General features: G+C 49.1%; 1 protein-coding gene and 1 long non-coding RNA gene across 15 annotated transcripts in view; one reads left to right on the plus strand and one right to left on the minus strand.

The window, feature by feature from the left end:
• ZNF667 (zinc finger protein 667) overlaps positions 1 to 15,770 on the plus strand; it is a 78,434-nt gene that overhangs the window by 25,530 nt on the left and 37,134 nt on the right. For 2 of the 10 annotated variants that reach the window (XM_053210624.1, XM_015084064.3), the window contains exon 1: positions 8,042 to 8,187. The exons of 5 other annotated variants lie outside the window; for them this stretch is intronic. The gene's annotated coding sequence lies outside the window, so the exon portion shown is untranslated. Of the gene's footprint in view, positions 1 to 439; positions 536 to 6,796; positions 6,934 to 8,041; positions 8,188 to 8,456; positions 8,598 to 15,770 lie in introns of those variants that run through there. 3 more of the 10 variants (XM_053210622.1, XM_015084065.3, XM_015084062.3) reach the window with 3 other exon arrangements.
• Positions 4,611 to 7,685, minus strand: LOC106985885 (uncharacterized). 5 transcript variants are annotated; one of them, XR_001431999.3, is made up of 3 exons: positions 7,552 to 7,685; positions 7,023 to 7,193; positions 4,611 to 5,428 (listed from the first exon to the last, which is right to left on the minus strand). It is a non-coding gene; the product is annotated as an uncharacterized LOC106985885 (long non-coding RNA). The 5 variants fall into 5 exon arrangements; XR_003413468.2 differs by having other exon boundaries at positions 6,754 to 7,193; XR_003413469.2 differs by having other exon boundaries at positions 4,611 to 5,432; positions 6,754 to 7,193.

The following is a 15,770-nucleotide window of genomic DNA, read 5'->3' on the forward strand; positions in this document are numbered from 1 at the left end:
TCAACAATTGTCTGTAGGGCAGAGCATGACAGCACTTTCCAGCATTAAGGCTATGAGCTCGTTTAGTCTTTAAAACTTAATGTGTATTAACTTGTTTACCTTATCCCAACCCAATGAGGAAGATGTTATCGTTACCCATAGTTTGTGAATGAAAAATCACAGGCAGGGGCGCCTGGGTGGCTCAGTTGGTTAAGCGTCCGACTTCAGCTCAGGTCACGATCTCGCAGTCCATGAGTTCGAGCCCTGCGTCAGGCTCTGGGCTGATGGCTCAGAGCCTGGAGCCTGCTTCCGATTCTGTGTCTCCCTCTCTCTCTGCCCCTCCCCCGTTCATGCTGTGTCTCTCTCTCTCAAAAATAAATAAACGTTAAAAAAAAATTTTTTTTAATAAAAAAAAATAAAAAAAAGAAAAATCACAGGCATTGTCCTTACTAATTGCTAGAGCCACTATATCAACAAGTCAGACGTGGGATTTGAACGCAGTCTACAGACAAAGCCTGTGTTCCTGACCAATGTGCTACCTCCTGACCCCTAACAGGTAAGCCTTGGTCCCTTACACAGACCCTAGCATGTAGACAGTCACCAAAAAAGTGTTGAGTGAATATATAAGCACAGATTGGCCCCAATCCCAGTAGACAATTTGGGATGACAGTCAGCAGATGTGATTTCCCATTGCAAACACAGGCAGGCTCCTCCGTTCCCCTTCATCATAGTGTGTGGGTGCACCTCTATAGAACCCAAACTACTCCTAGCTCGTAGGACTCTTCCACGGTTCGAATACATGTTTGCCACAATCTCAGTTCATCCACCATGGTGTGCTCACTTCCAGAACACTGGGTGCATGTTACTCAGAGCGGCATCACTGACCTATGAGGTGTTGGATGCACATTTAAAAAAAATTTTTTTTTAAATTTATACCCAAATGAGTTAGCATATAGTGCAACAATGATTTCAGTAGATTCCTTAGTGCCCCTTAACCATTTAGCCCATCCCCCCTCCCACAACCCCTCCAGCAACCCTCTGTTTGTTCTCCATATTTAGGAGTCTCTTATGTTTTGTCCCCCTCCCGGTTTTTATATTATTTTTATATTATTTATGTTCATCTCTTTTGTCTCTTAAAGTCCTCATATGAGTGAAGTCATAGGATATTTGCCTTTCTCTGACTAATTTCACTTAGCTTAATACCCTCATGTTCCATCCACATAGTTGCAAATGGCAAGATTTCACTCTTTTTGATTGCCAAGTAATACTCCATTGTATATATATACACCACATCTTCTTTATCCATTCATCCGTCGATGAACATTTGGGCTCTTTCCATACTTTGGCTGTTGTCGATAGTGCTGCTATAAACATGGGGGTGCATGTGTCCCTTCGAAACAGCACACCTGTATCCCTTGGATAAGTACCTAGTAGTGCAATTGCTGGGTTGTAGGACAGTTCTATTTTTAGCTTTTTGAGGAACCTCCATACTGTTTTCCAGAGTGGCTGCACCAGTTTGCATTCCCACTAACAATGCAAATGAGATCCTCTTTGTCCGCATCCTTGCCAACATCTGTTTTGCGTGAGTTGTTAATGTTAGCCATTCTGACAGGTGTGAGGTGGTATCTCATTGTGGTTTTGATTTGTATTTCCCTGATGATGAGTGATGTTGAACATTTTTTCATGTGTCTGTTAGCCATCTGGATGTCTTCTTTGGAGAAGTGTCTATTCATGTCTTTTGCTGATTTCTTCACTGGATTATTTGTTTTTTGGGTGTTGAGTTTGATAAGTTCTTTATAGATTTTTGGATATTGACCCTTTATCTGATATGTTGTTTGCGAATATCTTCTCCCATTCTGTCGGTTGCCTTTTAGTTTTGTTGATTGTTTCCTTCGGTGTGCAGAAGCTTTTTATTTTAATGAGGTCCCAGTAGTTCATTTTTGCTTTTGTTTTCCTTGCCTCCGAAGACGTGTTGAGTAAGAAGTTGCTGCAGCCTGGATGCACATTTTAATGTGTGGGAAGCACACTCTTGCAATTATTTTGGAAAAGTGATCCTTAATTAGTACCGTCTATACAGATGTCATCAAATTTGCATTTTCCAAATTTAGGTAGGAGGCAGAGTCATGAGTAAGACGTAGCAGACAATCATGGAAGTTGACCAGGAGTCATGTTTCGTAAGAGGACATGGGAAATGTTGGTGCAGGCATGCCTAGCCCCCTGTCATCTCGTCCCCTTCTCCTGTGCCCCTCTTCCCGATTCACTTAGCAGAGTTCTGCAAGGTGGTCTCCAGGTAAAGTGAATGAGGGAATAGTTTTTGATGAACGTAAGGTCAAAGATGGCCACCATAACAACATCAGCAGGCCTGTCAAAGTGAAGCCCGAGAGCCCCTTGCTCAGGTGGGCTGAAGGCAGGCTCAGAGCCCACAAGACAACACAGCAGAGCCTCAAGGGGCATCCTCCAGGAGCTGCCCCTCATCCCACAGAGCAGGTGAGGCATCCTTTCTCAAGGAGGCTGGTGCTCCCTTCAGCCTTGAGGAAGCTTCTGAAAGCAAAACTGAAGTGGCTGCTGTTTTTGTGAAGAGTCACACCACACAGTGTGTCTTTCTCTTGGGTCCTTGCTGTAGTCATCAGCTTTGAAGAACCAGATGACTGATGCTCCTGTTTGTTTATTTTGAGAGAGAGAGAAAGAGCTCAAGCAGGGAAGTGGGGGTGGGGGGGGGGGATATCCCAAGCAGGCTCTGTGCTGCTACTGCACAGCCAATGCAGGGTCGATCTCACAAACCGTAGATCATGATCTGAGCCAAACTGAAGACTTAGACGCTTAACTGACTGAGCCCCCCTGACGCTCTCCTAGAGGTTTTAATTAAGGGTGGAGTGTCTGTTCCCATAGCCATGAGCTTTGAGTGAAGCACAAAACCCCAAGAAAATGGCTGAACTTAGGGCATCTATGTATTTGGGAGAGCCCCGAAACCCCAAGGACATTAAAACGTGCTGCAGGCCTGTGACCTCCACCTTCTTCCTGGGTAGACCCAAGAAGAAAATAGAAACAGAGATGGCAGCTGCTTACCAGATTAACACACAAGAGGTAATGCCAGTATATTTAAAAGAGAAAACGCACGAATGGTTAAGGGGATTGGCTAAATTAGAGTATATTGCAAAATGTAGAACTGTGAATCCATTGAAAAGTTTTGTGGGACATAAATTTATATATGTAAAGCAGGGCTGTGAGCCTCCTCACTGTTGAGATTCTGGCAGGGTAACTTCAGGAGAGAGCTGTCATGTCCATTGTGGGATGTTTAGCAGTAACCCTGGCCTCCACCCACTAGAGGCTGTAGAATAGAACCCCTCCCCAAACTGTGTCAAGCAAAAATATCTTCATATGTTGCCTTGTGGCCCCTGAGGTTTAGAACCACTGGTGTATCTATACATCTGTATATCCACTTTGGCTCCTGAGCGCCAACCACAAGCCAGGAGTCAGTCTAGGACTAGTAATGTGATGTAATGTGCTAGTAATGCATCACACACATGAAAATGGCAATGGTGAATAAGAAGTCAGTTATTCAACTATGTGCAACAAGATGCAAACTGCCCATTATTCCTGCCATCAGGAAAACAGTACCGCAAATGCCATCTACGCTTGTTCATTCTCTCCAGAATCCATTTCATCCCTCTGGATGAAAAGGGTGCTATTGTTGAATCTCTCCTTTGGGGAGCCTGGGCAAATGGGCCATCTCTTTCAAGTTCCAGAGAGAGGATCTCATGCTTCCTGAATACTCAGTTGTCTGCTTGCATGTTCTAGTAACATCTGAGGATGACACCGAATGATGGGTTTCCTGGGCTATGAGCACAGTTCCTCTCCCCGTGCTTTGCCCCACAGACAGTGGGTTGGAAGGAGGGGTGTCATGCCTCCTTTGCCACCTGCTGACTTGCCCTGCACTCCCCAGAGCTGCTGCTGTTGCAGTTTTAACCACTTTCTCCAATAACTGTGGCTCCTTCCCTGGGGCTGCCTTCGTGGGAGCAGCTGGGAAGTCACCCTGATTGCTCCAGCAGGGCTAGGCTTGGGTGAAGCCCAGGTCTGTGCCTGGCATTTCGTTTCTGTAGGAGGGAGTCCAACTGGAGGAACTGAACCATCAGTGATTAAGGGACCCAAAGCTCTTAAATGGTTCCAATCACTTTTGCTTCTGCTAAGTCATTACACTTAGAGGAAAGGTAATTTATTGTCAGATAGAATTGTGGTAAATGGGTAAGTGTGACTTCCCACTATTTAGCCTTATTAATGTGGTCTGGGTTTACCATTGGGAAGAGTGATAACTGCTTATTTAAATGTTTATTTATTTATTTTTGAGAGAGAGCGAGAGAGCGAGTAGGGGAGGAGCAGAGAGAGAGGGAGACAGAATCCCAAGAAAGTTTTGTGCTATCAGTGCAGAGCCGGATGTGGGGCTTGAACTCACGAACTGTGAGATCATGACCTGACCTGAAACCAGGAGTTGGAGGCTTAACCAACTGAGCCACCCAGATAACTGGTTATTTTAGAAAAGTGGGGGTAATGTAAGTTATCAAGATAAATATTGAAAATAATTGATTTTTTTAAAAAAGCTTATTTATTTTGAGAGAGACAGTGGGGGAGGGTCAGAGAGAGAGACGGAGAGAGAATCCCAAGCAGGCTCCTCACTGTCAGCGCAGAGCCCCATGTGGGGCTCGGTCTCACAAACTGTAAGATCCTGACCCGAGCTGAACTCAAGAGTCCGACACTTAACCAACACCTGAGCCACCGACACTTGAGCCACCCAGGCACCCCGAAAATAACTGATATTCTATATAGATGGCCACTGTTAACAACTTGGTCTGTTTCTTCTCAGTTCTGCTTTCCTGAGCAAGTTTATATTGAAGGATGTTCGTGTAGGCCAAAAGGTGGAGCCTGGCTGGGCTGCCATGATTTCTCCTGACTTCCGGGGATCTGACCAAAGATTAATAGCCTTCCCAGGGAAACCTTTGGGACAGCCTATCTCAGCCTTTATTTCTTCAAAATTTTCCTATTCAGGGTGAGGAACAGAATCTTTTTTAAATGACCATATATTCGGTTAGGTTACAAAGAATGCATCAGTATGTCCAAAAATTGAAATTACAAGTGTCATTTATGCTCACAATGCAAGAAATGAAGAGATTTAAAGGAGAACATGAAAACCTAAATAAAGGATGCTTACAACAGGAAATTATAAAACATTTCCATTAAACAACTCTAGGGTAAAAAGGAAAACATGAATGAAAATTATGAAATTTGTACAATTTCAAAACAAAGTTAAAAATGAACATCAAAATTATAGGGGCACCTGGGTGGCTTAATCAGTTGAGGATCCGATTCTTGATTTCCGCTCAGGTCATGGTGTCAGGGTCATGGGATTGAGACCCTCATCAGACTCCCAGTACAGAGACTGCTTGAGATATTCTCTCTCTCTAAAAAAACAAAAACCCACATTATCTAAATTGCATGAAATTCTTTCAAACCATCTTATGTGATGACATAATGGATAAACTATCAGAATATTCTTAAATTACAGTGTGTTATATGAATGTTGTACTCTACTTCTATTTGCTTATTTACTGTAAGGGTCGTTTATTTTACTGTGATCTCCATGACTTTGGAGACCACCTCTATTTTGTTATGATTCTATCATTTTACATCCACTTGGCAAAATACTTGGTACGTAATAGAAACTAAAATATTGGATAAATAAAAGAATAAGTGAAATGAAATAGACAAAAATGGCTTAAGATAAAGCTCTGGAATATCATTGTGACTTTGTGTCAGAAATCTCTGGTTTGAACCTTGGCTCCCAAATTTTCACTTGTCAAGAAACAGTGTTAATGTCTTCGAGCCTCAGTTCTTTCTGTATGCCTAAACTAGCAGTATTCATTTATCCATGCATTCATTCCTGAATTCAGTTAGCAGCCTCTTGGCCAGTGGATGCCCACCCCACAGTGAATTCCGTAGGGAAAGCACCTTCCCAGACAGCAGGTGCTAGCTTCCAGGTGTCAGCAGAGGTACCGCCAGCACCACCAGGTACTGACGAATCTCCCAGTTCAAGAAGCAGCTTGCTCCAGGGGAAAAAAAACCCGAAGGGGTGCAAAGAGCAGGGGTTTTGGAGTCAGCAAGACCCGGGTTCAAAAACACGCTCTGATCTTTACTAGCTGTGTGACCTTGGGTGAGTTAACCTGACCTCCCTGTGCCTCTGTTTATGCACGTGGAGACCAGAGAGCTCAGTAGAAACAACAGTAGGGTTAAAAGGATTAAATAAAACTTTAAGTGGAAATGACACTTGTGACCTGGGGCAGCAATGTGCCAGCTGCTAGCAGTGGTGGTAGTGAAAGTCCTAATACCCGTTAGCTGCTATTTTGATGATCACCACCACCTTGTCACACAACTGGGAATGCAGAAACTAGTGCCTTACACATTTATTCTTAGTACCTAGTCCCAGAGGGCACCACCACAAACCCAGGGTTTCCCCCACACGTGCTGCGATGTAGTGCTGTGTAGTAAGAAACAGGTATTTGTTCTTCGCCCCTTCCCAGCCTGGAGCTCCCCAACCCTAGGAATTTCCTAAGTGCTGAGAGGGAAGGCTCTCTTTTGTTATGTTAATGAACAGGAAATCAAGGGAAACTCCTTTGGTGGGGCTGGTTGCCAGGGGAACCAAGCCAGCGGGCGAGGGTTAGAACTTTTAATCCCACCCCCTGACCTCGGTGCCAGGGAGAGGGGCTGGAAATTGAGTTCCATCACCATTGGCCAATGGTTTCATCCAGAGTGCCTTTGCGGTGTAGCCTCTTCCGAAAAAGGACGCGGTTCAGAGCGCTTCCGGGTCGGTGAACGCGTGGAGGCGCTGGAAGAGTGGAAGCTTCACCCTGTGCACCTCTTCCAGGGCCATTTCTGGGTTACGACCTTTTGTAACGCTGGTGACTGGTAAGTAAGACGCCTCTCCCAGGTCTGTGATCCGCCCTTGGCATATTAAGCCCTCGGAGGAGGGTCCCCAGAAACTCTGACCTACAGACCTGGAACTGGGGTCCGGTGGGGGAGGAGGGTGGGCGCCGTCCTGGGGGCTGAGCCGTCGCCAGCGAGATAGGGTCAGAATTAGGGTGGATCGTAGCACACGCCAGTGGGGTCATTGTTCGACGGCGGGGAGAGTCCACACTGCGACTGCAGTCAGGACTGTACACACACGCCTATAAAAACGCAAAAACAGAGTCTCCACAAAATTAGTCACCGTGGTGTCACGCACACAAACATACGCTTGCACAAACGGTGGTTTCTGTGCACACACCCATTCGGTTTCTGTGGTTCCCTACACACACACACACACACACACACACACACACACTCATCCAGAGTCAGACGGTAATTTAAGGTTCTGTAGGCTCACCTCTGCCGTGGTGCCAAAGCAGCCAGAGACGACACACCTGCGGGCACGAGCATACACACTCAACCCCGGTGTTTCCCCCTCACACACGCAAAACACAATCACAAACACAGGGCCTCAGAAGATACAATGGCACAAAATGGGCCTCACGGACTCAGACGTACCGTCACAACCCGGGACTCACGCCCAGGTACCAGGGGCGGGTCCACACCGCACACCTCTCAGAATCCGGAGGACGAGGCGGTCACCTCACATGCCGCCACTGCGCCCGCGGCCGCCCGACGCTCCTCTCCGCGCGCCGCCGCGTCCCCACGCGTCGCAGGGGCTCCCGGGAAATGTAGGCTGCGGGCCAGAGAGGCGCAGCGCAAGGGACTCTGGGGAACCTTCGTTCTACGTTGGCGCGAACGAGATTCTACTTCTGGCCTGAGCACCGTCCCTGCGCCCCTCTCCCCGGTCTTTTCGACTCCGGGCCGGACAGACCTCGATACGCACAGACCGGGAGGTCTGCCCCACGTTGTGGGCCTGGCCCCGCTGCGCCCCGGAGGCTCCTGGGGGCTGCGGACTGAGTTCGCAGTGCGCACGCGCAACCGCGGGGGAGCCCGGCTGCCAGTACCGCCGAGCGCCGCAGTGCAAGCCCATGCACGGGAACCTGCGGGTGTGCTAGCCGGTGAGGGAGGCCAACTGCGGAGGCTGGGTTTGGTTCCCTGGCTCGCAGAAAGCCCCTCGCGCCTCAGGGCATCCACATGATTTAACAGGAGAACCGTGGCCCCGGGAACTCCAGGGAGCTCCAGGTACACTCTGTACGTGCGCACGGCTCTACTGCTGCGTGGGTTGTGCGGGGGCGGGGCTCGGCCTGGCGCGCGCCTCGGTGCAGGGGTTGCGGGGGCGTGCTTGCGTAAGTGTCTGTTGCATGTGAGGGGGCGGGCCTCAGGCTCAGCGTGTGGGGAGTCCCCTCGCCCCCTCCCGAGGAGAGTGAGCGCGTGCACGCCGCGTGGCTTTGTTTAGGGGCGGGGCCCGGCGCGCTCGGGGAGGTCCGGGGGCGGGGCGGTGGCCTGCTACGTGTTGTGCGTGTGAGGGGGCGGGGCCGGTGGTTGCGCCTGGGGTCTCCGAGGGGAGTGCGCAGGCGCGGAGGGGCACTGGGGGCGCGGGGTGCCGCGCAGTTGTCGGAGTGGTCTCTGCCGGGACCCGACCCGGGAGGACTGAGTTGAATGGGAGCGTGTGTCTGTAAGACTGTGGGGTTGTGTGTCTGCGTGCGGTCGTGAGGGGGCGCGGGGGGCGCGGGCCGGGGGTTGCGCGGGTCATGACTCAGTGTGGATTCCTGACGAGGCCTCGCGGGGTCGTGAGGGGTCGTGGGCCTGGGGCGGCGCAGCGTCGTGACGCAGTGTGGGTTCTGGCGGGGCTGCGCGGGTCGTGAGGGGACGCGGGGTCCTGAGGTGGGGTGAGGCTGCGGGTCCGGAGCAGCGCGCGCCAGTGGCAGCGCTGAGGGGAGCACCGGGTCTGGGACGTGAGGAGGTCGGCGTTCTGCGTCTTGTGTGTATGTGTGAGAGAGAGAGAGAGAGAGAGAGACAGACCGTGGGCAGGTGGGCGCGCGTCCGAGGACCGCCGTGCGCGGTGGTCGTTTGTAAGACAGAAAAGATGTTTGGACAGCCGGGAGTGGGTATGTGGGTGCGTGGGTGCTGCTCCGAGGCCTCGTGCTGGTGGGGCGCGTTTGTGTGCGCCCCAGACCGACGGGGTCGTTTCTCGCCGACGGCTGTGCGACTTGGGCGGGTGACAGTGCGTGTGCCGTCGTCTCCCCCTTCCCTGTGCAGGCGTCCCTGTGGGAGGGTTGCCCGCGGTCGCGCAGGGGAGACATCCCGCCCGCGGCTTGGCGCCGCTTAAGTGAGCGCCGTGTCGTGGCAGAGGTAGGGGTGCGGTGGTGAACGCTGCCGTTTGCATTTCCGAGCTTGGGGGTGCGCGGTCGGCCTTTCCCAGCTGAGGGGCGCTGCCCCCCGTAGCCGAGCCTGCGAGCCTGCCTTCGTGTGTATTTGAAGTGGGGGGCAGAGCCCTGCTGGCCTCTGGGACCGGTCTCCTCTGCAGCGGCCCTGGGGCTCCAGGTTCCATCGCTCACTAGTCGTGCGACCCCTGGAGAGGTCACTCCGCTGCCCCTCAGTTTCATCTCTAAAACACGGACGGTTCATAATGCCGGGCTTGGGGTGAGCCTGGAGTAGAAGGGTGCCTGGCCCAAGGAAGCTGCAGTGGGCGATAATTGCTTAATGATTAGCGTAGTCACCCCAGGGGTCTTACACCCGGAAAAAATCCGAGGGAGGAAAATCCGAAAGTTGAGCCTCGGAGTAGAGGTTTCAGGCCCACCTAGAAAGTAACCTTGAAGGCCAGGTTGGAGCTTAGGTCCGGAGTTTTCATAGTCGGGTCTTGGGAGGGCAGCAGCAGGGTGTGTGAGGGGAGACCAGCGGCTCAGGGTCTTCCAGGATGGACGTGTCCCTGGGGAGCTTGTGGGGTGAATAACCTGGGTCGGAGGTGGCAGAGCCTGAGGGGAAGGATTTGCTGATAACACAGGGGTCTGGAGATATTTTTCCGTGTCTGCCCAGGCGTCTTCCTTCTTTGAGTTGTGGATTCTTCGGGCCAGATAATTTTTGTGTGTGTGTGGGGGGGGGGTGCTGCCCTGCCCTGCCTTCTGTAGGATGTTTAGCATTATCTCTGGCCTCTACCCATCAGATGGCCGTAGCAGAGCCCCCCCTTTCCCCCACGTGTGAAAGCAAAAACCTTTCCCTATGTTGCGGGGTGTCCCCTGGAGGGCAGGATCATCAGAGCTGTGATGAAGGCACACCATGGACTCCCTCAAGGTGTGCAGATAGGAAAGAGGGCGAGGGGCTGGAGGAAAGAAGACATAAGGATGATGTTCTCCACCCGAGAAGAGAATGTGTCTGCGGCCTGCCCGAGTCACTCACTCCGTAGTCCAGCGGCTGCCATGGGTCAGGCGCTGTGCTAGTTAACGGACAAGACAGGTTACTCTCCATCTGGGACTGGCATTCAGGAGGAAGACGGTTCAATTTATGACAAGCAGTGGCAAGCGTTTTGTTGGGTAAAGCAGGGTGATGGGATTAGGGACTAAGCACAGGATCAATACCCAGGCTTCCCGTGGGCATCTCATTCGGTTCCAAAGCCAGTAGTGGCCACCATCAGTGACTTGGTGGTATCCTTTGGTTGGGGAATCCAAGAGTTTGGCTTTGAGGTCATCATAGGCTTTTCTTCTTCAACACTGAGGTGTGGGTTTCTACCGGAGAGGTCAGACCTTCAGCCCCACCCCAAGGCTCATAGAGACTGGGGTAATGGTTCTAAACTATGGCTTCCCATTAGCATCTCCTTTAAAAAGAAATGCCCAGGGGGCAACTGGGTGGCTCAGTTGGTTGAACCGCCTGACTTCAGCTCAGGTCATGGTCTCACGGTTCATGGGTTTGAGCCCCGTGTCAAGCTCTGTGCTCACAGCTCAGAGCCTGGAGCCTGCTTCCATTCTGTGTCTCCCTCTCTCTCTGCTCCTCCCCTGCTTGCACTCTGTCTCTCTGAAAAATAAATAAACATTAAAATTTTTTTTAAAAATAAAAAGAAGTGCCCAGACTTGGTTCTCAGAGATTCTGACTTAATTAGTCTGCCGTTGGGCACAGCCATCAATATTTATTAAAAAGCTCCTGAGACATTTTAATGTGCAAACAAGGTCGAGAGCTGTAACTCCGAGAGCTTACTTGAGTAATAAGGTAAGTTAATTTGGTAGAGGAAGAGGAGGAGACATGAGTGACAAGTGCTTTCAATATTTTATCCAAGACAGTCTTGACAGCTGTGCTTTCCTGCATTAGGGACGTTCCTAGGCCCGTCCTACAAGTGAGGAAATCTGTTCCTGTACGAAGCCCATATTTTCTGTTACAGGTAGACTAGGGTCCTTAAGGAAAGTACCTTGTTATCTTGGCCTCTGGGACTGGCAGGATCAGAGTAGGGGTGATCGTCAAATATTTGATAGCTGGTACAGCAAAAGCTGACTTTTAAGGGAAGCAATGAGATTGCTCATTAAGTGCCTGGTTCTCAGGTACATTAGGACCTGCCCCCAGTTCAGTGCTCAGCACAGCCCCCCAGGATCACAGAGCTGTTGGGGCTGAGAGGAAGAACCCTAGTTGTCTGCTCCTGAGGAGAGGCATGGCCGCTGCCCAGTATGTCTTTGAAACTTTTGTTCCCGTCCTGGTTTTTGCCAACCTCACTTTAGGATCAAGTAGTTAGCTTTGTATTGGGGCGCCTGGGTGGCTCAGTTGGTTGTCTGACTCAGGTCATGGTGCCATGATTCGTGGTTTTCAAGCCCCACATCAGGCTCTGTGCTGTCAGCTCAGAGCCTGGAACCTACTTCTGATTCTGTATCTCCATCTCCGCTCCTCTGCTGCTTGCACTTTGGGTCTCACAAAAAAGGAATAAATGTTAAAAAAAAAAAAAAGTTAGCTTGGTATTAAATTTAAATTGCCAAGCCCTTTCCACACTACGTTTGAGTCTCAGAAGACAGGCTAGGTGTACTGTTCTCCCCTGAGGTAGTGTGGGATTTACACGGTTTTATTTGTGTTGCTTTGAAGAGGTAGTTATATGTACATGAAACATGATGCCAAAGTGCAGATGGGGTGGGGGGATGGTGAATTTTTGAGTTTTCTTTTCCCATGCCTAGTAACTTAGGTCCTCTCTTCAGAGACGGTCACTGCTGCCAATGTCATGATTATTTTTCCGGAACATGTCTGCCTTTTCAAACATATATATTATGTTTTCCATATTTCGTTTTCTCTAAGTGGTTTTTCTGTTCCTTTTTCACTGTCATCACATCACATCATGGAGATCATTTCATGCAATTCGTGTACAGCAGATTTCTCCACCTTGGCACAGTTGACGTTCTCTGCTTTGGGGTGCTATCTTGTGCAATGTAGGGTGTTGAACAGCATCTTGGCCTCTGCCCACTAGATGCCAGGAGCACTACCACCACCACCCCATCTGTGACAACCACAGATGTCCCCAAACATTGCAAGTGTCCCCTGGGTGCAAAGTTGTCCTCAACGAAGAAGCACTGATGTGGTGTTACTTTGTTCCTTTTAAGATCTACCTGGTGTCGCATCATGTTCACGTAACACTCACTTAGCCATTTCCCTGTTGATGGGCAATTTGGTTGTCTCCAATCTCTCGGTAACGTACATTTGTTCAGCACTGGCACTGTTTTAAGTGTGTTATGTGCTTTCACTCATTTAGTCTTCAGAACAGTTCTGTGGCGTCAGTTACTTGTGTCATTTGCCAGCGGAGGAAGCAGAGGCCCAGAGAGTATGCTAGGGAAGGGTAGCAGAGTTAGGAGTTGAACCCAGACAGCCTCCAGGCACAAGTCCTTCACCGCAGGACCATACTGCCTCTTCCTATAAGTCTTGCCACACTGGATGCTCTTATGTGTCGTTTTATCCACATGCAAGGACTTCCAAAGACGAATACCAGAAATGAGGTTTACTATGTTGAGGGGGTGTGTGCCTTCAGTTTTCAAAGATGTTGCCAAATTATCTTCCTTTGAGGTGGTGGCAGTTTCTCTCCAGTCAGCCCTCTGTGAGAATTCTCCCCACAGCCTTTTCAGTGGGTCTCAGGCTTCTTTGGTCTTTGGGATGCTTGGTGTAAACTGAGATAAAAGTGAGAAGAGAAGGAAGGGAAGAAATTACCATGTGCCTGTGGCTGAAAATAACTCTTGAAAAGGTAGCTCATGTTAACTTCTAACAGCTAATGGTGAGGTAGGTTTTCTTTACTCCAGTAATCGGCAGAGGCAAACTTTGAATCTGGAATAATCTAATACCAAAGTGCTGTTCTTTCTTCTCCAGCAGTGCTGGGCTCCTCAGAGAAAATGGTTTTGTGGACAAGGATTGTGCTTTTCTAGATTGGGTTGCATGGCTGAGTTCAGGCAGCTATGAGAAACCACAGGATGGACATGATGCCACTTCCTGCAGTAATCTGTTGTACTTGAGGAATTGGAAGGGAAAAAAAGCCAAGGGATGTACTGATCTGGTAAATAGTTTAAAGTATGATTACATTAATACAGGCTCGGGTTTATTATGACGTAGGATGCCAAAGTCATGTGGATGTTTCAAAACGAAATAGAACCAGCCAGCAGTAGTTTTCTATAATGAGGAAACTGCCTTGGGGTGTGTCCCACAGAACTAGGCATTACCTCTATGCTTTGGGAATGATAATTAAAAGTAGGAGAACTCCCAGGCAAAGAATTGAGCTTTATTTTCAGGCTGTGTGGCTGCGGAGTGCTGGGGCTGGCTCACACCAGTTCACAGACCTGTTCTGTACACCTTTCCCCAGCTGTAAGCTCAGTGACATCAGTTTGGTAGCTTACGGTGGGGCCCTAATGGAAGTGTTTACACCATGGAAATTGGCAAGGGCCACAAATCACTTAACACACCCCTGCCCTGGAGTCTAATGCAGAGAGAATTCAGGCATCTAAGACTTTCGGTAGGCCCCCTTGTCTGAGGCTGAAAATTTCAGGCTTCTTCTCTTCATGGCTTGGTCTTTCTGATGACCACACCCTGTCCAGGAGCCCACCCAGAGTCAGCTCATTGAAACAAGAAACATTCCCAGTGTTCTTATCACTTAAGCATTTACAAGGGTTTTAGGAGCTCCGTGGTACCAAGGAGGAAGGCAGAGACCAGTGTATGCCTTTTTAGTTCTCTCACACTTAGTGCATTAGCAATGAGAGCTGCGGAGAAAAGAGAAGTCAGGGCTGGGCAAGGGAGACTGGGAGTGGTAGGTAGGAGGGTGGGAGGCAGGTTGCAGTGTTACTAGACAGGTTAGGGTGAGACTGGTAGAGAGTGAGATTGGAACAAAGAGAGAAAGGAGTGAGGAAGTGAGGCAGGGCTGTGGTAGCAAATTCTGGGATTGGCAAGGAGGCCTGCATGAGGAAGGAGAGAGATATAGGATCTGAGTTCAAGTTTTGTTAAGCCTCAGGACAACTTCAGTAGTTCTGTATTGTTCTTGTTTAACGGGAGAAAAATGGCAGAGAGGTTCAGTAACGTGGCCATGGTAACACAGCTAATGAAAATAGTCATCACACTTGGGTGGTCTGACTCCAGAGTGATGTTTGACACAGCCCTTCCCTCTGACCCAGAGTGGTTAGTGGGATATCTGGATCACCCTCGGCTTGAATCCGGGCTCTGCCAGTTCCCAGCCTTATATGACCTTGGGCACGTAATCCCTACTTCTCTGTGCTTCATTTTCCTCGTCTGGAAATGGCACTAATGAGAGTACCTGCCCCAGCAAGTTAGGAGCGAGGATTAAATGATGATCTTCGCAAAAGTGCCCTGTATTTATTCATCTTAGTATTAATCTTAGGATTGCTACTCTTGCTTATTACTGCTTTTCTCTCTCTCTCTCTCTCTCTCTCTGTCTCTCTCTCTCTTTTAATGTTTATTTTTTAAGAGAGACTGAGGGAGGCGCAGAATCCAAAGCAGGCTCTAGGCTCTGAGCTGTTAGCACAGAGCCCAATGCGGGGCTTGAACCCACGAGCAGTGAGATCATGGCCTGGACCAAAGTTGGTTCTTTAACTGACGGAGCTCCCCCAGGTGCCCTGCTTTTCTCTTTTAAAGAGAGAAGCGTAATAACCAAACATTCTTCTGGCTAGGTTCCCTTAAACAGGGAACAGGAACCAAGTCATCTTCTGACTTGCATTTTGTAATTTTTTTTTTAAGTTTTTTTTATTTGTTCGGGGGGGGTGGGGAGAGAATGATCTGGAGAGGGGGGCATAGGATCCAAAGCAGGCTCTGTGCTGACAGCAGAAAGCCCAGTGTAGGGCTTGAAGTCTTAAACCATGAGATCATGCATGACCTGAGCTGAAGTGAGACACTTAACTGGCTGAGCCACCCAGGCTCCCCAGTGACTTGGATTTTGAATCAAAACATGACCGTTTTCAAACTTGAAACTTAATTATGGCCTTGGTTTCATTTATCTTCCCTAACCCCACCCTCAAGGGAGAAAAAAAAAAAAGAACATCTGTAGAGAGAAACATTCCTGTTTCCGTTTTCCAGACCGTATGCTGCTATTCCTTTGTCATAGAAAAAAAAAACAAAACAACAATTTGTGACGTATCCACTATTGTTGGCACTGGGGTGTGATGATGGTATTCTTCAGGTGTGCTGAAGCATTTAGGCGTGAACTTCTATCATGTCTGTTACTTTGAAATGATTTCAGAAAAAAAGGAAAATGTTAACACTTGGTAAAAAGTAATCAGGTGTTCATTTTATTGTTCTTTTTCCTAGATTTCCAATTTTTCAAAATGGAAATTATACTCCCATTTCTGCCTTTTCTAGACCCTGGCCTTCTCCAAAAGACAAGTTTA

This window comes from Acinonyx jubatus, chromosome E2 (genome assembly GCF_027475565.1).
Source record: "Acinonyx jubatus isolate Ajub_Pintada_27869175 chromosome E2, VMU_Ajub_asm_v1.0, whole genome shotgun sequence".
In the NCBI taxonomy this organism is placed as follows: domain Eukaryota; kingdom Metazoa; phylum Chordata; class Mammalia; order Carnivora; family Felidae; genus Acinonyx; species Acinonyx jubatus.